This window comes from Dendropsophus ebraccatus, chromosome 8 (assembly GCF_027789765.1).
Source record: "Dendropsophus ebraccatus isolate aDenEbr1 chromosome 8, aDenEbr1.pat, whole genome shotgun sequence".
NCBI lineage: Eukaryota > Metazoa > Chordata > Amphibia > Anura > Hylidae > Dendropsophus > Dendropsophus ebraccatus.
The window spans coordinates 42,377,307-42,404,513 of NC_091461.1; the positions used below are offsets into that span (position 1 = coordinate 42,377,307).

At 41.4% G+C, this 27,207-nt stretch overlaps 1 protein-coding gene and 1 long non-coding RNA gene across 3 annotated transcripts in view; one reads left to right on the forward strand and one right to left on the reverse strand.

The window, feature by feature from the left end:
* Positions 1-7,301, reverse strand: part of STYK1 (serine/threonine/tyrosine kinase 1) — a 55,337-nt gene extending 48,036 nt beyond the window's left edge. For both annotated transcript variants that reach the window (XM_069980272.1, XM_069980271.1), the window contains exon 1: positions 7,096-7,301. The gene's annotated coding sequence lies outside the window, so the exon portion shown is untranslated. The remainder of the gene's footprint in view (positions 1-7,095) is intronic.
* Positions 1-26,907, forward strand: part of LOC138799302 (uncharacterized) — a 34,541-nt gene extending 7,634 nt beyond the window's left edge. Inside the window, exons 2-3 of the long non-coding RNA XR_011364236.1 lie at positions 24,007-24,074; positions 26,822-26,907. This is a non-coding gene — a long non-coding RNA (uncharacterized lncRNA). The remainder of the gene's footprint in view (positions 1-24,006; positions 24,075-26,821) is intronic.
* Positions 26,908-27,207: the final 300 nt, after the last annotated feature.

Below are 27,207 nucleotides of genomic sequence, written 5' to 3' on the forward strand. Positions count from 1 at the left end.
TTCATCCATTTGTATAGAATCTACCCATCCCTTCCCTCCATCCGTTCCCTCCTTGGTTGAACTTGATGGACATGTGTCTTTTTTCAAATGTACTAACAATGTAACTACTTTGTAACATGCAACCAAAACCTAAATGTAATTCACCACAAATTCCCAGTAAGACGACCCCCACCTCAGACACCAATACTCTTTTGCACTTCAGACCCCAATGCCTTCTCAGGGAGTACTGCTTGAAATAACATCTAATATAACACGAAAATAAAACCAAAAATACATCTACATAAATGAAAAAAGTTAATTGTTTAGTGCTGAGGAGTGAAAACTTTGGGGGAAACTTATGAAACCAATACAATCAAATTCAGATGGGAACGACTTTTGTCATTATTACGCTCACTTTTAGGTTTATAAAAGCCTCACAAAGCCACATGTGATTTTTATTTTTTTAGATGCTTATATCTAGATACAAAACTATTATTAAACATTGTGCAATATAATGTATAACATGTAAGCAGGATGAAAACAGGCCATTTAAGACATACTGTACAAACAGCATCATAAAAGCCATAAATAAGTTGTCTCTTTTCTCCCTAATGATGGAAAACCTGTCTTTCTTCTATCTGCCAATAGTGCTGACACTGTTTTTCCACAGAGTTACCTGTACTTCCTTTTAGCCTCTTAGGGCCAAACCTATTTTGGCTTTAAGAAACACCCCCACAACACTTTTCTCCACCCATTTATACTTGGCACAGCATAAACCACAGTATTATTTAAAGTAACTACTAATTTTATTCTGTTATGTTTGCCCCTTGGCGCTTTTATTGCCTATGTCTCATGTTTAATGTCTCATATATATATATATATATATATATATATATATATATATATATATAGATAGATAAAGTGACTTCTGGCTTTAACAGCATCAGCTCCGGTCTTTTTGGGAGCATCAGCCAACCCTTGAGCACCAGGGGCAGGATTGTCGGCCCCTGGTGTGACGAAACCCCATCCCCTCTGTGACGCGGCTCCATTCATTCTTAGGGAGCCGTGTCACAGAGGGGAGGGAAAATCGGCACACTGGGGGCTGGTAGGCCTGCTCCCTGTGCTCCGGGGTGGGATGGTGCTCCTGAAAAGACCGGTGCCATGCACGGGAACAGGGCAACGGCTGAAAGAAAAAGGGACCGCATCAGCGGCATCCCCATTACCTCCATTAAGGTACAATACCCAAAGGGATGTTCCTGATGGTACAGTTGCTTTAAGCACATTTTTTTAACTACTGTTCCCTATACTTTGGCCCCTTTTCGAACGGCTGCATACCATAAAGTTTTTTATTTATTTTATTTTCACTATAGGATCTATAAAAAAAAAAGCATTTTTTGCCAAGACAAGTTTTAATTTTTTACTGGCACTCATTCACCTTGTCATTTACTGTATTGCAAAACAAGATACAAAAAAAATCACTTGTGGGGTGAAAGTTCTAAAAAAAGTTCTATCTATCTATCTATCTATCTATCTATCCTGCCCATGTTATTACTAAGTTGTTATTGGCTATGTTCACTCAACATTTTTTCCTCTCTGTTTAAAATGACATCCATCATTTTGAGTTGAAAGTTATGTCCGTCATTTAGCTGTTTGGCCACCTGTCGGCTGTTGGTAGATCATTCTAGGTCAGGTGGCCTTTGGGTGTGTCTTTAATTGAAAAGCCATTGAATTTAATAGTAAAAACGGGAAAAGGACGGGGAAAAAGGAATAACTGTTTGTGAACAATTTAAAAAATAACTTTCGCTGTTTGCAATAGACGTCCGTAAATAGTTGTCGTGATCATTCTTTTGATGTTCGCACAAACAACGTTCGTTATTTTATACATTGTGTGCATTGGACGTCCATCATGCCATTGACTTGAATGCACTGCATTGAAGTCCATTACTTTGAGTCAATAACGCACGTTTTGTTTGATGTGTGAACAAAGTCATATAGTGAAATATCTGTTTGTCTCTGAACCCAGCCATTATAGCATGCTCCCTAATGTCAGTCTTTGTTGCTATCCCCATGTCTATTGACAAGTGTGGCATAGTGCAGGAGCTACCCCAGCAGATGACGTACATGTACAGTATGTGATTGCGCATTAAGGTTTTAGTAACTCCTTTATTACATTGTGTTTGTTCACCTTCAAACACAAATACAGTATACTAATACAGTATGTAGGTAGTAACTTAGACTAGAAAGTCTAAAGATGTACCAGATCTATTACAGTGGCACACACTATAATAAATTTGGCACTTCTTGGTAGACATGTTAGCATCCATCAATAGAAATCTGTTGACGTGTCATAGGGACATGTAACAGTTCTGATCTGTGGGTTCTGCTGAGACCCCCACAGATCATGAGAACGACAGGGGGCCTCTGACAATTATCTCCATCCAGGTAGCCCCATAGTCTTAAGGCCCTATTACACAGAGCGATTATGGTTTAAAAAAATTGCTATAAGGCTAGATTCTCACTGGACATATCCACAGCGGAATTCACGCTGCAAATTCGCAGCTTAATCCGCCGCTGATACCTCTCCTGTTATTTCCAATGTGATTACATACTCGCAGCAGCATTGGCATTCCGGAGGTTCCGCGCAGCCAATCAGTGCACGGCCCTTCGCATTCAATCAGATGCGGGCGGATCGTGGAACAGGTAAATAAATCATCCCTGCAGCAGGGGGTTAATGGGGCCGGGACTTACATATAGCACAGGTATCCACAGCTGATTTCACTGCGAATTTGCAGCGTGAAATCCACTGTGGATACATCCAGTGTGAATCTAACCCGCATGTGTAATAACACCCAACAATCAAACGATGAATGTGTAAAAGGCCCTTTAGAATGGATCTGACTATTGCTGAGAGCTGGGGAAGGAAATGCGCTACCATGTTCTTGTATCTATCACAAATGCACCAAATATTGATACTTTTTAAGGTTCAGTATAAAGTAGGTGCAGACAATAGTAAATCTCCATCTACTGTGCAGGTTGAAAATCTAATTCAATACCTTCTGGCTCTGAACCCCTAGGTATAGCCTATAATTCAGTACAGCTCTAAATTCACTATTGCAGGCATCAATACTGCAGGCATTTACTCTCCCAGAATTCCCTGCTTTCTCAGTGTCAGCAAATTAATTGTAAACAATCTCTAGTTCTTTCACACATAATAATTCATAGAAATCCACCCTAATCTACATAAGTACACATGGATCCCTCGTTAATTGCTTCAGAAAATTACAAGCAGTGCTTTAAATTGTCACTGTTGTTATATAAAACTTTTGACATGTCATAGAGACATGTCAAAAGTTTTGACTGGTCTAGGTCTGACTGCTCAGACCCAAACCGATTGGGAGATAGAATAGGGAGAGGACTGCAGCTGCAGCGCGTCCACTCTCCGCTCTGGGTTTAAAGAAAAAGAGTCGGGATCCATAGGGGCCCATTATAAGTCTGACTCTTTTTTTTTTTTTTTAATTTAGAACGGACAGTGGATGCACTGCAGCTGCGGTCCTTTCCCTCATCTCCCAATCAGTACGGATCTGAGCACTCAGACCGGACAGATCAAAACGTTTTGAATGTCTCTATGATAGGTACACTTTAAAGCGAATGTTCTACTTTGATTAGTGAAAAAATATTCACACGCCCTTGACGGCATCAGCTCATACACTAGGTGGGGATGGTACATTTTTTAAACCGTCGTGGGGTTCCTGCCATCTGTACTCGTTTATGATATGCAGATCGGGCCGTGCTATGCACTGGAAGCGGGCCCAGCAACCCCAATGTACCGATATCCCCTCCCTGGTGACACGCCGCCATCAGAATCAAGTCTGGCCTCATCACACAGGGGAGGGGATATAGGGACACGGGGAGTGTCAGGTCCACCCCCAATACATCAAGTAGCCCGATTTGCATATCAAAAACTGGCGCAGGTGACAAGAACCCAGTGGTGGTTTAAAAAATGAACTGCACCATCGGGATGTAAGCTTCGGCAATGAGAAGGTTGTATTAAAAGTTGTAGTATTAGTAGTGGTAGTATGAAAAATGTTTCACTAGTCAAAGTGGTACAATCACTTTTATAACTAATAACAGAATTTGTGGATTTAATTATAGTGCAATGTTAAAAGGTCAGTCACCAAGAGAAAACCCCTTTATAAACATAAGCCCCGGAACACTATGGATAATTTAGGAAAGCAACATTGGATACAGCTACAGGAGAGATGTGGCATTACAGTATATAGAAACCCTTCAAATGGATAGTCTGGTCTGCCACAGCAGCATTCAGTCTATCTCTACTTATTGGCTCATACTGGAGGACCCAAGCAGTAGACCCCCTTGCCCCTAGCTCCCCCTTGTCCCTATTTCAAATGCATTTTAATTTAAGCATAAGTAATAGCTGTAAAGGTGTGTTAAAAATAACAGCACGTCTGCCTCACCTCAACGCTTCAACAAATGGCAGATATTTAAAGACAGGACTAGCAGGATTCTTCTACAGGCACTAATACACATGCCAAGGGCTTAGATTTTGCAATCCTGCTTGTTTCATCTATATATATATATATATATATATATATATATAAATATATATATATATATATATATATATATATATATATATATATACAGTATATATATACAGTATATATATATATATATATATATATATATATATATATATATAGCCATTTAGAAAGAAGTAACTCATAAAAGATTAAGATGTTTTAGGATTAAAAATAGTATTTAAAGCATTACTGTAAGTTCCAGTAACTGGAAATGTCCTCAGAGATATGTGATAGGTTACTGATCGCAGCGGTTCTCACTCCAGAGACCCACTGCGATTCTAATAGACAGCCAGACCCTTTGCTCCATAGACTCTAATGAAGTGACCAAGTTAGATTTGATTGACATCCATGGACAGCTCTGGCTGTATCTCAGCATTACAGTAGGTCCAAGGAGTGAAACCCGATGCGAACCATGTCTGCGAACCTATCAGAAGTTACTGGAAATAACAGTGACACTTTCATATGTTGTATTCCATAATATATCATCACATAGTTACACAATAAGGTTGATAAAAGAACACATGTCCATTAAGTTAAATCAAAGAGGAGAGGATAGTGAAAAAAGCAAGGGGGTGTGCATTGCACTGCAGCCTGGATTTGAGTATTCTCTGACCTTGTTCTGTAATGCTGTCTGTCACCAGCAGATAGTACCTGCTGGGTATTGAGCTCCTGAGCATGCATCATACATCTTCAACGCCCACGTGATGCACATGTAGGTCATGTGGGCATTGACAGGTTCAAGTCTATTCAAAAGTTGCTTCAGTGGCCATTTTGTATCCATTGAAAAGGTGGAGATAGTTGTTAATGTATTTTTATGAGTTTGATCTCACCACTAAAATCTCAAAAAACACAGAATTTTTATAATGGGGCACCAAAGGTCCCCTTCTGGAGTCACTTGCTGCTTTCTATAGTTTGTTGATAGGCCCAAAGCACCCTAATGTGACACTGTAAAGGCCACAATGTATTTGTGCTTGTTTTCTGATATACGGCGGTAGTGTACGGGTGAGTACAGGGGGGGTGCGGGAGCTGCGGGGGCTGTCTGGGTGATCGTCCAGGCAACCCATAGAAGATAATAGCGGCCTGCTGCTGCCTCTCATGTTCCATGGAGCGACGGCAGCCGACCGTTGCTATTCTAGTCGTTTGTCTTTCAACATGTTGAAAGACAACGATAGACAACGATCAGCTGACATCGTTAATGTCGGCTGATCATTGTCTTCTATTACACGAATACGCCCGATAATCGTTTCGTGTAAAAGGGCCTTTATTCTTTACTTCTGGACAACACCTTTAACATTAGATACTATACATCAAAGATCGCATGTGACTGGAAAAAATCTAAACGGCTCACTATATAGAAGACACAATATACAAGAAGTACAATTTAATATTGTTTATGATGACATAAACGTCATTATCTACAAGTTTCATGAGACGCCATTCTGTTATCTATTTAATTACTGAAAGCCAAGTAAAATTCTAAAAATAATCAGATCCCATATCTTTCTGTGATTATGTGTGTACAGACGTCATGTGGTAGTTCTGAGATGCTCTGAGAAGATATAGAGTTGAATATACACAAGCCTTATTTGTTACTATGCTGAATGCTACACTTCATTATCATAACAATTAAAATTCTTACATCATTAGCGAGACATATTTGCACATGTGTTTATATTTCCAAATGTGTGAATCACATAAATAACATTCATACACGGTGAGGAATAGGAATAGAGCGTCTATCTGCATGGATCTCCACACATTAGCTACAGATCCATGGGCATTTCCTATAGGGTGGCTACATTTCACATTCTTAGGTCAGTTTCACGCTAGCATAATATGGAAGCAATTTTGCCTCAATATTATGGACGCAAATCCTGACCCACCTGCAGTCATTATATAGACACGACAAATTGTCCACATTACACTAGTGTGAAACCAGACATATGACAATTGTCAAAAAAGTGGGCAAAGAAATATGTTGCAGACCTATTTTTTACTTCTTGAATATTCCTTTCCTCTTGTATTTGTCTTGTTCCTTGGACAAAAGACTGATCTGAGTTTCTCATAAATAATAAATGATAACACAAAACCAATAAAGGTCCTTTTGAACATTTCACTGTTGTGTACAATGGTGTCGGGTTATCGGCCCTACAACAACTCCTTGAAAACCATTCTTGATGTTTGAAGTCGTCCCGACTTACGCTTCTTAGAACATTTGGTACAAAATATCAAATAACTATGGATGAGTAAACGCAACTATAAAGCTACAAACAGATGAAATATCGAGTGTCAAAAATAATAAAAAATAGAAAATATATCATACTATAAGTAAAATCTATAGAATTGCTGTATGATCTTTTGAAGGCTTCACTTTTGTGATGCCTGAGCCCTGTGAACTGCTCCATGTACTGTACTCTATCTGTTCTTTTCATGCTATGAATGTATTGTATTGTGTAACATTCATCATTTTCCCCGAGCGGCATAATATTTCTCTCTCTCTCGCCCATTTACGTACCTTTTTGTAGCCTTTGTCCTTTCCTCGTGAGCATGTTTACCTTGCTGTCCACCACTATCTCCGCGATCACCCCTTTATGATTTCAGTGTGTCTTCTTCTGTGACTCTCAACTGTAGAACTTTTCAGACAGGAAGGTCCCAGGATACATGACTGTGATCAGATTTCCACTGACTTCACACCTGTCTGACGGGTCTTTCTGGCTCTGATGTGTACTGACTGACTCTCCACCCCTAGTCTATGTGTAGTGCAGGCAATCTCCAAAGCATACAGGGTGCAGCCACAAGGTAACAACATGTATTACAGACACATACCAAACACATAGCACCTGACAGCAAACTGGGATGAGTGACAAGGACAACATAAAGCACCACAAACTACTGAAAGGTTCTTCATATTGTTACATATGAAAGTGTGGAATGTAATGAGGTTGGGAATACACAATGTATGCAAACAAAGCAATGGCAAGGATCAAAAGGTGTAATATACCTATAACTGCACATTTGCATTTCAGAAATAAATTTGGTTGTGAAGGGGGTACTATGTACTAAACATATCTATCTATCTATCTATCTATCTATCTATCTATCTATCATATATCTATCTATCTATCTAATTTATTTTCTAAAGTGTTTCTACGCAGGGAATAAAGTTTTACATGTAACTACAGTATATTCACTGTATAATGAAAAGTTAAGTAGATTTGTGATATACTTTGTGTTTCCGTTCCTCACCATTCGATATCAGTAAATATGAATGCATATCCAAAAGTTGATAAGGGGGCTTTCAGGTTAATAACATTAATGTCCTATCCACAGAGTAGGCCATCAATGAGTGATTGGTGGTGTGTCGACACTTGGTACCCCAGCTGATCAGCTGCTCTGAAGGGGCGCTGCACCCGTACACAGCAAACAGTGCCAGAAGCTCTGCGCCAACTACTGTGTAGTGGTGGGTGCAGGTTACAGCAGCTCAGCTTTAATTCAATTCAATAGGAGTAGAGCTGCAGAAACTCACACCACCATTACATAGTAGACAGCGCAGGCCTTTTGGCTCTATTGGCTGTGTATAGGTGCCGATGAAGTGGGTCTGCCTACCTGTTGATCTATGGGGGGGGGGGGGGGCACCAATTATATAAACCGTGATAACCCTTTCAAAGGACCCATAGCTATTCCTCCCCACAATGAGCCTTAACTGTCATTAAATAAATATGGTGCCCTGATCACTCACCTTTTTACAGTTTCTTGATACTTCCTTCCCTTCCCAAGATATGCAGGTTTACACTCACCGGTCACTTTATTAGGTACACCTGTCCAACTGCACGTTACCACTTAATTTCTAATCAGCCAATCACATGGCGGCATTTAGGCATGTAGACATGTCAAGACAATCTCCTGCAGTTCAAACCGAGCATCAGTATGGGGAAGAAAGGTGATTTGGTGCCTTTGAACGTGGCATGGTTGTTGGTGCCAGAAGGGCTGGTCTGAGTATTTCAGAAACTGCTGATCTACTGGGATTTTCACACACAACCATCTCTAGGGTTTACAGAGAATGGTCCAAAAAAGAAAAAACATCCAGTGAGCGGCAGTTCTGTGGGCGGAAATGCCTTGTTGATGCCAGAGGTCAGAGGAGAATGGGCAGACTGGTTCGAGCTGATAGAAAAGGCAACAGTGACTCAAATAGTCAACCGTTACAACCAAGGTAGGCAGAAGAGCATCTCTGAACGCACAGTACGTCGAACTTTGAGGCAGATGGGCTACAGCAGCAGAAGACCACACCGGGTGCCACTCCTTTCAGCTAAGAACAGGAAACTGAGGCTACAATTTGCAAAAGCTCATTGAAATTGGACAATAGAAGATTGGAAAAACGTTGCCTGGTCTGATGAGTCTCGATTTCTGCTGCCACATTCGGATGGTAGGGTCAGAATTTGGCGTCAACAACATGAAAGCATGGATCCATCCTGCCTTGTATCAACGGTTCAGGCTGGTGGTGGTGGTGTCATGGTGTGGGGAATATTTTCTTGGCACTCTTTGGACCCCTTGGTACCAATTGAGCATCGTTGCAACGCCACAGCCTACCTGAGTATTGTTGCTGACCATGTCCATCCCTTTATGACCACAATGTACCCAACATCTGATGGCTACTTTCAGCAGGATAATGCGCCATGTCATAAAGCTAGAATCATCTCAGACTGGTTTCTTGAACATGACAATGAGTTCACTGTACTCCAATGGCCTCCACAGTCACCAGATCTCAATCCAATAGAGCATCTTTGGGATGTGGTGGAACATCGCATCATGGATGTGCAGCCGACAAATCTGCGGCAACTGTGTGATGCCATCATGTCAATATGGACCAACATCTCTGAGGAATGCTTCCAGCACCTTGTTGAATCTATGCCACGAAGAATTGAGGCAGTTCTGAAGGCAAAAGGGGGTCCAACCGGTTACTAGCATGGTGTACCTAATAAAGTGGCCGGTGAGTGTATATGACAGCTCAGTTAAGGGAAACCTGTTACCCCGGCACCCAGGGCAGAGCCCGCCCGACACCCCCTTCTCTAGTGATTTCCTATGGACGTTGGACTCCCCTCTTCTCATTTACATATTGAGCACGCAGACTGTCGGAGGGCAATTTCTCCACAGCGGGATCGGCTTCGGGAGCAGAATCGGCAGGAGTGGGTAAATATCGGGAGCTCTGCTGGAGGGGGTGTCACAGGTTTCCTTTAATAGAAGGGGGCACATATCAGATGATTAGTGGGGGGTATACAGTAAAGGAGTATTTATTAGAAATACTTGATCTTCAATGTAAAACATTTACAGTTTTTTTCTGCAGGGACTACGCCAAGTGGAGTGAAGACACTTTACATAGAATGATACATTTTAGCAAACAATGAAGACGGGAGAGATTTCTGCTACTGGGTATTTAGCAGGAAGAGGATTGTCTAAACTGGATACAATTATATAACCACAACTATAAACAGCTAAATATACTCTTTAATACTAGGAAAAAGAAGGACAGTGCAGGAGAACAATTTGGATACAGAGAATGTCCTAATATGTTCTAAATGAAGCATATACATCTTGGTCATTATTCCTATACCTAGCTAAAATTGCTGACAAATGTCAAATCCTCAGGACTCACATAACACATTTTCCATGCTTTAGTAAAGAAGTTATCCCAGTGGAGGAAAAGTAACAAGCAGGTTTCGAACTGCTGACACTGTTAGATATCTATTAGATCAAGGAGACATACAATATCTTTCATATATCTGTCTGTGCTTCCAGAACGTAAAAAAATACTTTCATTGTTCAGTGTAAAGTGTCTCAGCCCTTAAAATGTTAAGGGCTCTAATACCTCCTTGCTCCCCCTCCCATCCCTTCCCTGTCTAAATGGCAATAGGGGCTCAACTTCCAGGTGACACAAACAAGCAGGGATAGGGATGGGAGGAGGAGCGCGATAAAGACGTTACAGGGTACCATATGTCTCCTTGACCTATCAGCTACGTAACAGTGTCAGCAGTTTGGAACTTAAATTTCAGCTGGCAGATTTTATTTTGTAGACTTCTGTCGGCGAGGTCATTGCATCCTTTGCTGGTTCTACTTTTTCTCCTCTTCCTGCCCTATTGGAGTTCCTCAGGAATTAGTCCTAGGTCCTTTCTTCCTTTCCCTTCGTTCCCTTTGGGAACAATTGCTTTCCATTTTTGGAATTGGTAGGGCTTTCAGGGGGCAAACTCCCATGTTCAGCTAGTTATCTCCTTTTCTGTGGATGTATTGTAAAATAACTTTAGATCTGCTGGGCTTGACCTACATTGTAGCTTACATCAATCTTGTAGTACCTTGTCCAATGTCTAGACACATAACATTGTATGAATAAAGTACAGGACAACATGTTACATTTGGTTATGCAGTATATAATATTTTGAGTTATAGTCTTCTACTTACACATTACAATACCTTTGGCTACAGTCCCAGGTAAATGTTTTCTCTGGGCATGGCGTTCTCAGCTGGAAAGATAAAAAGGTTGCCAATCGTATTGAAAGAAGTATCTCAAGATCTTCTGAATCCATTAGCAATATAGGGATTAGTGCAGAAGCATCTTGTCACACTTCCTTTCTACTTTTTGTACAGTTATCTTTGCAGAGATTCCATCTTGGCGGGCACAGACACCATTTGGGTCACAGGCATTGTCAAACATATTCAAAGAGAGGTTTACTCACTTCACAAGTAGTGGTGGTATGGACTTTACAACTAAGGACACTGTGCCAAAGCAAATATTTTTACTGCCTTTACATTTTCAACATGTTTACACTTCAGCGTCGATACTTTGATAGCTCATGTAACACTGGTGAGTTTCCTCTGGTTTACGGAGTATGTTATTACTACTGTAACACTGTTTGTATTGTTTTTTGTAGAGTACATTGAACAGGGTACCAACTGCATTTATTCTAATGAATTAGGACACAGAGCTGAAGAACAATTATCTGGGGCACCCAGGGCAACTGTGCAGAATTTCAGGGACATTTTAAGGAGAAGTCTGGGCATTTTAAAACTCTGGAAGAAGCAGAAGGGAATTTAATCAGGAGTAGAGATGATCAAACATTGGAAAATCTTAGGTTCTATAGAACTTGAACCTTGTCGAACCTTCCGCATTTGATTCCTGATGGCTTCCCGGTCCGTGGGGAAGGGGGAGACAGCCCAGGTATCGCCTGGAATTCTGGGATTCAGCCTAGGTAATAGGCTGTATCCCAGAATTCCAGGCAGTACCCGGGCTGTCTCCTCCTTCCCCACAGACCGGGAAGGCATCGGGAATCAAATGCAGAAGGTTTGACAAGGTTACAGAACCTAAGACATTCCGATGTTCGATCATCTCGAATCAGGAGTAGGAACTTACCTCTCCCTGTCTCCGTGGTGAGTTGCGAGACGGGCCTTGGGACCCCTGCTGGGCTCCGGAATCTCTGAGGTATACACGTCATTACCTGGCTGATGGACAGGCCACTCCAGGATGGGCAGGATTCCGTTCTAGTCACTGATTGGCCATCAGCCGAGGCAGGAATTTTCCACCAAACTCTGACATCATCACAACTTGTGGAAAATTACTTCCAGTGGGGGGGTCCTGAGGTTAATCCCACTGCTCACCGCGGGTACGGTGAGAGGTAAGTCCCTACTCCTAATCAAATACCCCCTGCCCCTGCCGGCTGCCGGCATCTCAAAATGCCTGGACTTCTCCTTTAAAGGATCAATGAACCTATACATTCTAGTAGAGCAATTACCTCAACTCTTACCATCAACTTTTTCCTAGAGGTGACCATACTTAAAGACAACAATAAAGCTCCTATTGAACTTTGATCAGCTTCACCTAGCCTCTATTGGAATCTAGCATTGTAATCTTTTTTAACCTTGATGTGTAGCTGTTTCACTTAATGGGGAACCAGCATGGCCTCCTGCAGTTTGCTGATGACCTCCCTGAGTGCAGTTTATCCAGATTAAAACTGTGAATAGCAGCTCGATAATATATTATATAAGAAAAAGAACTTAAAGCAGTTGGCCGATGCAGGAAATATTTTTATTGAGTTGGGTTGGCTTTCAAAATAAAAAAAAATATATATTCAGAAATGGCCCAGGTCCTGCTGACAATTGCTTACTACTTAATTTTTTTTTTATTTTTTTTGCTTCTTTATTGTTTTTAAACTACTGTGGTACCTTAGTTGAAGAGTAACTTGGATTGAGAGCGTTTTGCAAAAAGAGCTCACAGTTTTTCAAAATTGTAACTTGGATTAAGAGCTTCCTGTACTGGGTGGATGGGGGAGTGAGGAAGGGGCAGGGTGTGCATAGCCGGGTCTACAGCACTGTATTCTGACACAGGAAGTCTCCCTCACCTTCCAAATCATAGCAGATCCACTTCAGGCTGGGGCTTGCATCAGGGGACAGAACTGTGGAGGTAATCTCTTCATAGCTGTAACCCTTCTCTCCCTGGAGAGAGTGCTGCTATACTGCGCCCACATCTCCCCTGCTCATTCCTTCATGCTTCCTGCAGTCTTTGTCAGCCCTTGTGTTTCCCATCCTCTCCATTCCTGCTATAATGTGCCTGGACTCACACTCAGCTATACACACTGCTGCTATAATGTGCCTGCACTTACACTCAGACAGTCACACTGCTGCTATAATGTGCCTGCACTTACACTCAGCTATACACACTGCTGCTATAATGTGACTGCACTTACATTCAGCCATTCCCACGGCTGTATAGAAAAGTTTCTGTCACTGTCCTCCTGCACAGCTATGTGATTCTCACTTCCTGATTGGTCCATGCAGAACACACACCTTCCCCATTGCTGTCATGTGACCACACAGACTTCTGACAGCATCCCTGCTTCTCTATTCTAGCCTGTTGTACTACGCTACTGCATTATGGGGATCTGCAGTTCCATCCTGTATCTACAAACTGCTTCTGTTTTTTCATTCTTATGCCCTTATTATACATTGTACACCACATGCTGCTTGGCTATACTCTACAGTAACTTATAATATGACATATTCACCTTTTAAATGTTTGTTTTACCTGTTATTCGGAACACAAAATCATTATTTTTGGGGTGTGGAGCCATTTTTCTGCATTTATATGATTCCTTATGGGAAAATTTGCTTTGGTTTAAGTACTAGATTTGGATCAAGCACGATCCCGGAACAAATTATGCTCGTAATCCAAGGCACCGTTATATTTTACTATACTGTTACAATGAGAATCAGGGGCTTTAAAACACATCACATTGTGGTTTGGCAATACTTGTTAGAGACATGCTCCAATGCTGATGGTCCTCAACCCTAGCTACTTCATATACCCTTTGGGTATGACCTGATTATGTAATGGTGCATTTAAACTTGGCAAATCCATTGCTTGACCTTAGCTGTTTCTACCCTGACTCAGGCTTGGTCTAAGTGTTATTATGCCATAGCCCCATTTCTGTACTGTTATCATAACGCTATTACTAAAAAGAAACACCTAGCATGACTCCTAAGCTTCTCTAATCTCCGCTTCATCTCTAAACTACTGGAATGTTTGACTTAATCTTGCTTAAGAAGCTACTGTATCGCTCTGCTGTCTTCTTGACTCCTTATAATCCGGTTTCTAAACATTTTATTCTATAGGAACTTTTCTTGTTAAAGCTCCAAATGATCTCCTGAGGGCTGAATGCAATCCCAACTGCTCTCTGGGTTCTTCTGGATCTATCTGCAAAGCTTACGGCCCCATTCACATGCAATTGGATGAAGAGACCTTATTGTTGTATCAATCTTCTAGTGAGGTCATCACTTCCAATGTTCTTCCCTTTAAAGGCGTTATCCAGCGAAAACATTTTTCTTTCAAATCAACTGGTGTCAGAAAGTTATAGAGATTTGTAATTTACTTCTATTAAAAAATCTCAAGTCTTTCCATACTTACAAGAGTGTATAGTGAGGTCCTCAGGTAGCTATTGATGTAAAATGATGTTGAGTGGAGGCGTGCAAGCCCTCCCATGGAGATGCCATCTGACACTGAAGCAGACGGAACTCTCTGTGACGGAATTTCGCCCCATTTGCTCAGTGTGAACATACCCTTACAATGTCACTGCCTAAGCAGACAGAAAGAAGGTCTGGGAGCCTCATTTTCCCAATGGATGGGAGTCCCAGAAATTTTTGAAACATCTTAGTAATGAAAATCATTCACCTTGTTGATTATTTTTATTATTATTAATAAATAATATTTTATTATTATATTATTATTTTGGGAGAGATGATGATGTGTTATAGAGAGAGCTGCATTCTAAGGCTAGGTTCACACATTTCCGTCTTTTGGTCAGTCATTTTTCAACCAAAGTCAGGAGTGGAAATGAAGACAATATTATAATGGAAAGATTTGCAGTTTTTGTGTTTTCCAACCGTTCCTGGTTTTGGTTGAAAAAAGACTGACCAAAAGACTGACGGAAATACTATGTGTGAACATAACCTATTAGTGTATTTGCATTAGCAATAAGTGCAGCTGAGTGATGCCTTTTTCCCTAGGGTGCCCTCTCACACTCTTTTTGTATGGCATTTTTAGGCAAAAAAAACCCCATTAAAAATGCAAATGCATTTTGACTTTGTGGTTTAAGCATTTTTGTGTGCTGAACGCCACCACAAAAAAAAAAAAATCATAAACTTCCATTGATCTCCAGCTAACATCTGGCCTCTGGCGTTTTCATTGGTGTTTTTCCAGGATCTTAAAGGGGTGCTCCAGCGTGGGGGCTCTTTTTTTGGGGGTGGCTGAAATAAAAGACGTCCACTTACCTCCCCGGTTCCAGCAGCGGGTCCCGCATCACGGCGCTCCGGTGGCCCGGTACCCGGCCGCTTCTTGGTGTCTGACGCCGCCTGAGATGCTACGTCTCAGGGCCGCTCAGCCACTCAGTGAAGGAGGCGGGATCCGTTTGAAGTCCACTCGGATCACACCTCCTTCACTGAGTGGCTAAGCGGCCCTGAGACGTAGCGTCTCGGGCGGCGTCAGACACCAGGAAGCGGCCGGGCACCGGAGTGCCGTGAGGCGGGACCCGCCGCTGGAACCGGGGAGGTAAGTGGACGTCTTTTATTTCAGCCACCTCCTCCCCGGTCCCCCCAAAAAAGTGCCCCCACACTGGAGCACCCCTTTAAGGCAATTTGAAGCCAGCCATAAAGAGGTTATCCAGGATTAGAAAAACCTACCTGCTTTCATTCAAGAACAGTGTCATCATTGCCTCAGGTTGAGTGCAGTGTTAAAACACAGCTCTATTCACTTCAATGTAAGTGAGCTGTAATACCAAACATAGGCTATGTTCTTACATATTTTTTAGGCAAAATACCCGCCATTATTTGATAATGGTGGCGGTAAATATTGTTTATAAACATTACTGACGGCTTTCAATGTAAAATAACAGCCGGTATTTTAAAAACAACGACCATTATTATTTTGCATAAAAAGACATTGTGTGAACATAGCCATAAACTGAGGACAAGATCTGGAAGACAGCAGCTATATTTTTCTTATCCTGGACAACCCGTTTAAAGGGAATCTGTAACATGAGATCAAACAGAGTAATTAATTCTAGCACTAGGTAGGGGTTAATAACACCTTTACAGTCCTAAATTTCATTTGGGAACTTTTACTATTGAGCTGAGCAATTTGTGTTTTTCATATTTGCAATAGAGCTAGACTAGTCACTAGTGACATAAAGCAGCAGAACCCTGGCCTTATGAGTAGGGGGAAACCCGGAGATCTTTTGTAAATTCTGAATAGAAATCTTTTGTAAATTGTAAATAGAATTTTGACTGTAAAAAATATATTCCTCATTACACAGAACTAAGGCTGGGTTCACACTTCTTGTTTATGTTTCACTGTTTGGCTAATTTCACACTATGTTCTTTTTTTAAAAAAAGAACGGACACTGATTGCAATGATTGCGTCCGTTCTTTTCTGCAGCAGCAGCATTGCACTAAATTCAATGCAATTCCGCTGTGTTCCGAAAGCGTTATTTTAACGTCCATTCTTTTGAACGGGTGTTAAAATAATAAACATGCCTATTATTTCCTGACACTGTTTGCCGAACAGCTTCCGGGAACAATAGCTGTTCACACAACGTAAAGTACGGCTGGTGGCCGTAGTTAAGGGTCCATTTACAGATTATCTGCCAAAGATTTGAAGCCAAAGCCAGAAACACTATAAACAGAAAGACTATAAACAGAGATTAGGTCATAAAGGAAGGCCTGAGATTTCTTCTCTTTTCAAATCCATTCCTAGCTTTGGCTTTAAATCTTTGGCAGATAATCTGATAATCTGTCAGATAATCTTCCTGTCTAAATGGACCCTTAAATTGTAGTCAATGGTTAATTGAATTGCGGGCACACCCAACGGTGCCCGCAATTCAATTGTAAGGGTGCATTTATACTATCTGCGCTGAGAAGTTCCTGCAGATTCCACCACGCACTCCCGTTCGCATCTCCGCCCATCCCATAGACTCCATTTTAGGCTCAGGTGGATCCCGCTGTCCGCCCAAAGGATTGACATGTTGGCAGGAACGTGCTGAACGTTGCCCGTCGTCCGGCAGTATAACACTAATGTTGCTATGCAATGAACGCTGTTATACTTAGTGTGAACATAGCCTTTCTGTTTGTTTTTTGCTGTATGCAAAAACTAAGTCATCCATGTTTTTCGTATACAACGAGAAAAAGTACATACAATTTTTATTTATAATATATGTCAATGGGAATCAGATCCTATAGGATAGTTTTTACCCCCTTTTAAAAGCCCATAAAAATGGCCATTGTTTGATCAAGACAGCTGTTAATAATGATCATTATTTACGACTGCCACTGTGGGAACTTAGTCTCAAAAACAAAAAAACTTAGTGGGAACTAAGCCTAAGGCCCCATTCACATCCTGTGTCTTGCGTGCTTCAGATTTATGCTTTAAAAACTATCAACTGTCAACCGTCATGTTTCCTGTTTAGCCCTGTAAAACGTGTATGTCAAACTTCTGCAAATCTATTGCAAAAAATGTATGTGTCATGGATACTTTAAAAAGGAAAAAGAAAAAAGAAAACACCAAAAACTGTCAAATATTTTATATCCTAATTTGCCCAGTGTTAATCTCTGAACACATCAGGATGCACGTCTGGGCTAGTTTCACACTATGTACAAAAAGGTGGCTGTCTTTTATAATAACGGGCATCACTGCGCAAATAACATCGGTTATTTATTAAATAATGGACATTATTTGCACCATGACGCCCGCTGATATGAAAGATGACCGTCATTTTTACATAGTATGAACTTAGCCTTGCATTGCGTTTTTGGATCACAAATGCTTATGTGAAACCTAGGGCAAAAACATGTTGTGAATGAAGCCTTAAGGTAACATTCAGAGTCAAAGAAGTATGTATTACAAAAGACACTTACCAGTTACCGATTACCGTTACTAGACAGAACAGTATAATAATAAAAGACACCATTTTTGTAAGCTCAAAGGGTCCTTTGTGCAATGGTGTAGGGTGTCATCCGACAGATTGGCACTCCATTAAATTACAAATGGAAATCAGGCTGTATATGTGAATATAATGTACATAGTGTGGCAAAGTTTCAGCTGGAATACCCCTTGTGTATATTCTTTATGCATTAGGTCTTTACTTTAAAACATAAAGCGATTATTATTAAGTGAAGTTATCTATTGTTAATTAACTACAGCAAGCAATCTAGTCAGACCTGTCTAGTGGAATGAACTAGAAGGCCACACCTATGTAGGCATTGCACAGTCATGTGTATGTACTGTTCTGTATGACTCTTGACCTGAACTATACAGCACATTTATGAATAACACAAATGGTTGTTCTATTTAAAGACTTTTCTCAAAAGTGTTAGGCGGAACTGGAACATAGAGTAATATAGCATCCAGCCTTATATACCATCCCATAAAACCGACAGCATTAGTAAGTGATATATCTAATAAACTGTTTGTTGCAAAACATATTTAGACCATTTTTTATCTTTCTCATATTATGGCACCTAAAACATTCAAGCCAAGACATGTAGAGGGTTCACCCTGCCTTTTTACTTTATAGCAAATACGTAAATCAGCTTGCTTCTCATTTATTTTTCCAGATCAACTAGAGAAAAAGCACGACAAAATTGTAATTTACTAAAAAAAAAAAAAAAAAGAGCGCACATACAAAAAAAATTCAGATTGTGTGCAGTTTTTCAGTCCTGTTCAATTAAAAAGAATGGAACTATTTGTAATTCCACACACAACCTGTAGACGGGGGTGGGGCTGTTTTTGTAAAAGAGTAGCTGTACTTTTTTTCTAACCCTGCATAATCCCTTCAAAAATGGTTCTGCCAAACATCACAAACAACATTTGATTTTTTTAGCTCTTGAATGGCATTTTAATGCTTTCACCTGGTAGTCCAGCGGAGGGATTGTCTCACCGCCATGTAATCATGATGAGCTGATCCATTATAGTTACTGCATGGGGCCTCTTCTTTTTTCTGATCCCTGGTTCAGTAATTGCTTCAGGTTGCCTTTAGCAGCCTGAAGTAATAAAGTACAAATTCCATGGATCAATGCAGTGCATACATACTGCATTGATGATGATAAATATTTATTTATTTGTTTATTTATTTTAAGTGCCCTTGGTTCCAGAGTGCTATACAAAAGATAAGGGTTAACAAGGGTTAACATTACAAAGTCAAAACACATTACATAAATAAGGTAAAAGGCAGACTGGTACATAGGGATAGAGGACCCTGTCCTTTAGGGCTTACAATGTAAGGGGAGAAGACAGTAGGTAAGGGGGCAGCTAGATGAAGTGTGGAGCAGAAATTTTGTAGGTTGTAGCCTAGTCTAAAGAGGTGGGTTTTCAGGTTGCTTTTAACCCTTAGACGACCCAGGGCGTATAGTTACGCCATGGAAGTCTGTCCCCAGACGACCTAGGGCGTAACTGTACGCCCTGGGTGTTATTCCCGCTATGAAGCGCGCTCCGGAGCGGAGCGCGCTTCATAGGAGGTGGGGGCCGGCTGCAGTGAGCAGCCGGGACCTCACCGGCAATGACACGCTGCAGCGATCGCGCTGCCGCGTGTCATTAACCCCTTAAACGCCGCGATCGTGGCGCGACCGCGGCGTTTAAGTGTAAGTGACAGGGGGAGTCCCCTGTCACTTACCGATCGGGACCCCCGCAGTGTGACTGCGGGGGTCCCGATCGGTAAAACGGACTGCTGGAGGTCTCTCACCTGCCTCCATGCGGTCCGATCGGCGCTCTGCTACTCTAAGCCTGCACAGGCAGGCTCAATGAGCAGAGCGCCGATAACACTGATCAATGCTATGCCTATGGCATAGCATTCATCAGTGTAGAAATCCAAGTAATGTATGTAAAAGTCCCCCAAAGGGGCTTCAAAAGTGTAAAAAAAAAAAAGTTAAAAACACTAACACACAACCCCAAAACCCCTCCCCCAATAAAAGTTGAAATCACCCCCCTATCCTATTATATAAATAAAACATATAAAAATAAATAAATAGATAAACATATAATATACCGTAGCGTGCGTAATTGTCCGATCTATTAAAATATAACAAGCGTCATTGCGAACGGTGAACGGCGTACACGAAAAGAGGGGAAAAAGTGCGCAGATTACCGATTTTATGTTACATTATATATATAAAAAAATTAATAAAAAGTGATCAAAACGTCCGATCTTCACAAATATGGTATTAATAAAAACTAGAGATCATGGCGGAAAAAATGACACCCCATACAGCCCCGTAGGTGAAAAAATAAAACCGTTATAAGCGTCACAATAGTCCCATTTTATTTATAATTAATTGGCAAAAAAAAGGATTTCATTAAAAAATACATATATAACATTAGAGAATCTGTGTAACCTGCATATGGTTGTGTTCGGACTGACCTATAGAATAATTGTATCATGTCGCTGTTACCATATAGTGCATAACGTAGACACAGGAACCCCCCAAACGTTACCATATTGCATTCTTTTTTGCGATTTCACCAATTTATATCTTCATAAATAATATATTTGGAATTCCATCATACATGTTATGGTAAAATGAAAGACGCCATTACAAAGTACAACTATTCCTGTAACAAATAAGCCCTTACATGGCCTGTAGATAAAAAACTGAAAGTGCTAGAGCTCTTAGAAGGGGAGGAGGGAAAAACGGAAACACTAAGATCAAAATTTGCGCGGTCCACTGGGTCATTTTGGGCCTGGTCCTCAAAGGGTTAAAGGTCTTGATGGAGGGTGAAAGCCGGACGTATCAAGGTAGTGAGTTGGGGGCTATGTTCACACTGCGTATGTTTCCGTCCGTAGTGCGAACCGCGAATATACGCACGTAGTTTTGAGGTTGATGCGTTCGCTGGGAAGTATACGATATACGCCCGCACAATGCACACTACGTATGAGCTTACGGCCGGATCGTATACGGCTCCGTGAAAAATGAACAAGACCATTGTTTGAGGATGGAAATGTTGAAACTCACGGCCGTGGATTTCCATGCGGTCCCGTACGAAGTACTTATTTCAGCCAAATTGAACTTAATTTTTCGATCCAAAAGGTTCTGTGAGTTTTATTGGGCTGGACGAAAATTTCCAAGTAAATGACCTGTTTCAGATCGCTTCGAAACAAGCTAGGGAAGAATAACTGTACTACGGGCGTATGTTCGTGGTTCGTACGCATCCGGCCGCATGTCGATTTTTCCCACGCCTGTAGTTTCAGCCGCACATGTACGGCGGCGTACGAACTACGGACGGACTCATACGCAGTGTGAACATAGCCTCAGAGTGTGAGGGAGGCTAGAACAAAATCTTGGAGGTGGTTGTGGGAGGTATGAATAAGAGAGGAGCACAAAAAAATGTCATTGGAGGACCAGATGTTGCGTTAGGGACAGTAGCAGGATATCAGGTTAGAGATATACAGAGGGGACAGGTTGTGGATGTTGTTGGTAATGGAGAGCTAGTGAAGGCAGTGGCAGATGGGAGAGGCAGAGACAAAGCGAGTAAAGAGGTAGATTTGTTACACAGCTGAGTTAAGGATAGATTGGAGGGGAGCAGGGGTATTAGATGGAAGGCCAGAGAGGAGGATGTTGCAGTAGTCCAAGTAGTCCAAGTAGGAGATAATTAATACATGCACTAGCATTGATCTCTACAAGCAATAATGGTATGGCTCATAGAAGTCTCTTAGGGAACTATAAAAGTATGCTTTTTTAAATAAAATAAGTAAATCCATCCTATTATAAATGTTCAAATCACCCACCTTTTTGTGCAAAAAAAAAATAATGCAAAATTGCAGATTTTTGATCATATCACATTCCATATCACATTCTTGTCGCTCCCTTTTCTCCCTTTATCTTTGAAATAGCTAAGAGTAATGTAATACTCACATTCAGAGAAACAACATGATGAGATGGAGATTTGTTATTTTTTCCATCAATCTTACGGTTACTAAAGCATGCCAATCGGGTCATCAAACGTCTGGTCTGTAGGTAAAACTGGAGAACTCGATCACCAAAGATGACACCGAGTATGACGGTCTGTAGACATGCTTCACGCCCACAGCAACCCCTTTGTACTTTCACTCTATTCAAGGACTGGGACCCCATTCAAGGAAAGGAAATACTCTGGGTCATTTTCTTTGCTGTTTCCCTGTTCTTCTTTCCCTGAAAAACATGGCATTTCCGAGTAAATAATATATGCACATAAAGATTTACTATCAATCACACTCCAGTGATAGTGAGAAAGCTTTTATCCTTGGGCACCTACCTATTCTCTTATTTATAGCAATGTAATGCATAAAGGATACCCACATTACTATATACATTCACAATATGCACTTTGAAATCTATTTTTAAAAATTATACATATTATATATACATGGTTCTGCATATGCTGTATTATTATTAGAAACCTTTTAGTTAATTTTCCTGTGCAGTCAGCAAACATACAATTATTGCTACCCCAATACATATGTACATATTTAGGGCAGCTTGGAGCCACCCACACTACAAAATCAATGAGCTAACACCTACATTAACTTACATAAGGATTAAACATAGAACACATCAAAGCTAAGGTGAGATAATTTCAACCATAACTTTGGTGTGTATAGTTGTTAATAACTCACATTGACACAACTGGCTCTAATAGATTTTATTATTGACAATCTGCTGGGAATACTACAGCAGTGCCCCCCCGCCCTTCAAGGAAAGCCCCACTACACGAAAGCCCTCTTTAAAGGCTATGGTAACTTTTAAGGTGATTCGATTTGTCATTTCCTGAATGTAGAATAAAGCAACTTTCTAAATAGTGTTTATTCAACATTTCCTACCGTTTACCTGAGAAAGATAAGCCAAACTGACAGTGTTATAGATAGTAGCTGAGAAGGGGCACATCAACTCAGATTGTGGGCAGAGGGTAGAGAATCCTTAGAGGACAGCTTACAGATGCTGAAAAAAGAGAGTAAAAGTGAATCTGTAGTGGGGAATGATATAGGCTGTGAACAAATATAGAGAAAAATAGAGCTATAATATATCTATCTATCTATCTATCTATCTATCTATCTATCTATATATATATATATATATATGTTTTTTTGCACCAAAGTAGAAAGCATTCCATAGATATAAAAATGCATTTCAAAGATACCAATAGCCATAAACCAGCCATACGTACCTAATAACCCCCAGCAATATCCTGTTGGACCCCACCGGCTCTATTATGAATGGAGCCCTGGGTCGGCTTTCCGTCACTCCATAGAAATGAATAGAGCCGCGGGTCGTGTGCCGACCCAGGGCTCTATTCATAACAGAGCCAGTGGAGTCCCATACAGAGATTCCGGTAGGGTGAGGTTGTGGCGTCGGGCGACCCCCGCAAACCCCCCTCCCACCCCCCCGATCTTTCCCTCTTAGGTGGAAAGTTAATTTTTTTCGGATTACCCCTTTAAGGGAGTGGAATGTACTATGCTCACAGTGAAATCCACTGCAATACTAAGTTACTATTTAAGTCTTTGGCATGCCATTCTTGCAGCAGATTTTTATTCACAGCATAGCCTTGTAAAATCAAAAAAAGCTTTGCTACTGCTATAGTAAAAAAAAAAAAAAAAATCAGACATGCTTACCAGTCAGCGTTCCACCTGATGCCTTCTGGTACCAGCTTCAGGTCCCACTCAGTGACTGTCCGCTCATGACACGGCAACTTAGTTTTACAACTTCATAAAACTGTTAAACTATGAACAGAACCTCGCTGTTTTTATTCTTCTTTTGTTCTTGTGTTGCTCTTCCTTTTCCTGACCTAATTTCATTTCACTGACCTAAATTCTTTTGTCAGCATTATACAATTCTTATCTGCCATCTTATTGCATTCCCCTTTCTCCAGTCACCTTCGTCTCTTCTTTTCATCTTGGTAACAATTGATTATGAAAGTCCTTATGCAGTAATGTACAGGTAAGGCACAGGATCCAGATAACAGTCTTCAAAAGTCAAGTGTATATAAGTTGCAGGTACATTGTTCAGCTATCGCAGTAGTTTGCCATGTTTGCAGAGGAAATTACCTAAAGCATTAGTATGGCTAAATCAATATTTGTGACGTGCAGCCCTTTCATATCACACTTTTACTTATGTTCTCATGCTAGATATCTTTGAACAAGGAAACTAACCATGTCAACCTAAATATAGATTAAATGAAATTCAAACCACATAAATAGCCATACAGTTTAGACAGCTTGTACCATTTTAGCAGCTTACATTAGAGAGGACCCTTGGCTCTCCTGACATATTTCATAACTTTTAGGGGTGGATGGAGTCACTGATGCATCTAGTCTGTATGGTACTCTGTGAGAAGAAAAGAAACAGCAGTAGCTGGAAAGCTGAAGCACTGTAGCTATATAGTGTATTCACTATGTAGCTACAATGCTTAAAGGGGAACTCTGGATAGAGGAAACTTTTTTCTATTAAAAGTTATATAGATGTATGTGTATAATGGTAGCTGATTGACATCCAGGAAGTGAAGAAAACTAGCCTCTATGCCAATCCACATTGTCTCCTGCTCCTTCTGTCCTCCCCCCTCAGGATACAGAGAATACATGCCTCTGTCTCACATTGAATTTGTTTGCTGAGCACAGGCTGATGATGCAGACTTGACAAAGGGCAGGGCGTGATGTCACAGGAGGCTTGGCTGGATCCCCCAATCCCCTGAGTGATTCACCATCTCTAACCAACCTCTCTAGTCTACTCCTGAGCAGGCAAGAACGGACAGAAGCAGCTGCTGCAACTTCACTGAAGTTCAAAAATGTGTTTACTTTATTCCAATATCGGCATTACAGATAGAGAATACAGTGTGCTGTGTAGTGTTACCAGGCCCGTATCTGCCATGAGGCGAGGTGAAGTGTTTGCCTCAGGCGGCAGATAACACAGCCCTTGAGGGGGGCGGCATCAGCGTCCTGTGTCCTTATCATTACAACTAGTTACGGCTCAGTGCCCAGCTGTGTTTCCTGTCAGTTGCCTCATGAGAAGCGCTGAGGAGGCACTGGAAGCCTCATATTCACATCACATAAGACATAGATATAGTTATTATACTCTGCATCACTTACACACTGTAGAAAAGAAAAAGATAGCAGCAGCGGGGACGCTATATTATGTCTTCTCTGCACTGCCGACCTCCGAGCTGACCTCAGCACAGTGCAAGAGCAGGAGAAGAGGCATAAAAGTAATGTTCTGCTCTGCTGTTAACTCTTTCTGTATTGCAGAATGTAAGTGATGCACAGTAATACTCTACATTCTGCAGTACTGAAAGAGTTAACAGAGCAGCCCGTTTTATGGCTCTTCTCTGGCTCCTGAGGTCAGAGGTCAGCAGTTGTAGATTGTTGTTTCTTTTGAAGCTCCCAGGGGGCCCATAATGGCTCAAACAGCTAAAAAATCTGGTCACTGCACAGAGCACACTGTTATCTATAGTGGTGTCCCATACACACTGCGGTGATGCACTGTGCCTGTCCTGGATCTTCTCTCTCTGACTATTGCTCTGAGGGGGGGGGGGGGGGGGGGGGGCGCTTTGTCAGTTTTCGCCTCAGGCGGCAGAAAAGCTAGAATCGGCCCTGAGTGTTACAGGTAGAGAATACAGCGTGATGTGTAGTGTTACAGGTAGAGAATACAGCGTGCTGTGTGGTGTTACAGGTAGAGAATACAGTGTGCAGTGTGGTGTTACAGGTAGAGAATACAGCATGCTGTGTGGTGTTACAGGTAGAGAATACATTTGACTGTGTGGTGTTACAGGTAGAGAATACAGCATGCTGTGTGGTGTTACAGGTAGAGAATACAGTGTGCAGTGTGGTGTTACAGGTAGAGAATACAGCATGCTGTGTGGTGTTACAGGTAGAGAATACATTTGACTGTGTGGTGTTACAGGTAGAGAATACAGCGTGCTGTGTGGTGTTACAGGTAGAGAATACAGCGTGCTGTGTGGTGTTACAGGTAGAGAATACAGCGTGCTGTGTGGTGTTACAGGTAGAGAATACAGTGCTGTGTGGTGTTACAGGTAGAGAATACAGTGCTGTGTGGTGTTACAGGTAGAGAATACAGTGTGCTGTGTAGTGTTACAGGTAGAGAATACAGCGTGCTGTGTGGTGTTACAGGTAGAGAATACAGTGCTGTGTGGTGTTACAGGTAGAGAATACAGTGTGCTGTGTAGTGTTACAGGTAGAGAATACAGCGTGCTGTGTAGTGTTACAGGTAGAGAATACAGCGTGCTGTGTGGTGTTACAGGTAGAGAATACAGTGTGCTGTGTGGTGTTACAGGTAGAGAATACAGTGCTGTGTGGTGTTACAGGTAGAGAATACAGTGTGCTGTGTGGTGTTACAGGTAGAGAATACAGTGTGCTGTGTGGTGTTACAGGTTGGGAATACAGCGTGCTGTGTGGTGTTACAGGTAGAGAATACAGTGTGCTGTGTGGTGTTACAGGTTGGGAATACAGCGTGCTGTGTGGTGTTACAGGTGGAGAATACAGTGTGCTGTGTGGGTGGGACCACAATGAAATGATAAAGTACTGCAAATAATTCAGTAACATAATGAAACTGCAATGTGTGAACACAGCCTAGATGTTCTGCAATGGTTTTGGGCAGGGAATTTTACCTCTACCTCTTCCCCTCTAAGCTTTCCAGCAACAACAGTAGCAGCTTCTGCTGTTTCTTTTTTACAGGGACAGCTGTGAGGAACATTTTGGGTGATCATAGATGAGAAGAATGCTTCATTTACCTTTGAGGAACAGTGCAGGTCATCTGTGGCAGACTGGCTCACAGATTGTAGGTAGAAAAGTCTCTCTCTCTTTATTCTCTCTGTCCAGCACTGAGCACATGGTAACCCATTTTCTCAAATTTGCCCTGTTCTTTCTGTTACTAAAGACAAATTTCCCCTGACGACAGGCAGAAAAGTGACACACCTGGTAGACAAGTTATTAAAGGGGCGCTCCAGCAAAAAGCTTTTCCCCAGCAATTGAAACACATTAGAAAGTTATATAAATTTGTAATATGCTTCAATCACCTATCTGCCCTCCTTCCTTATCTTTTTCCCCCTTAACCCCCCACC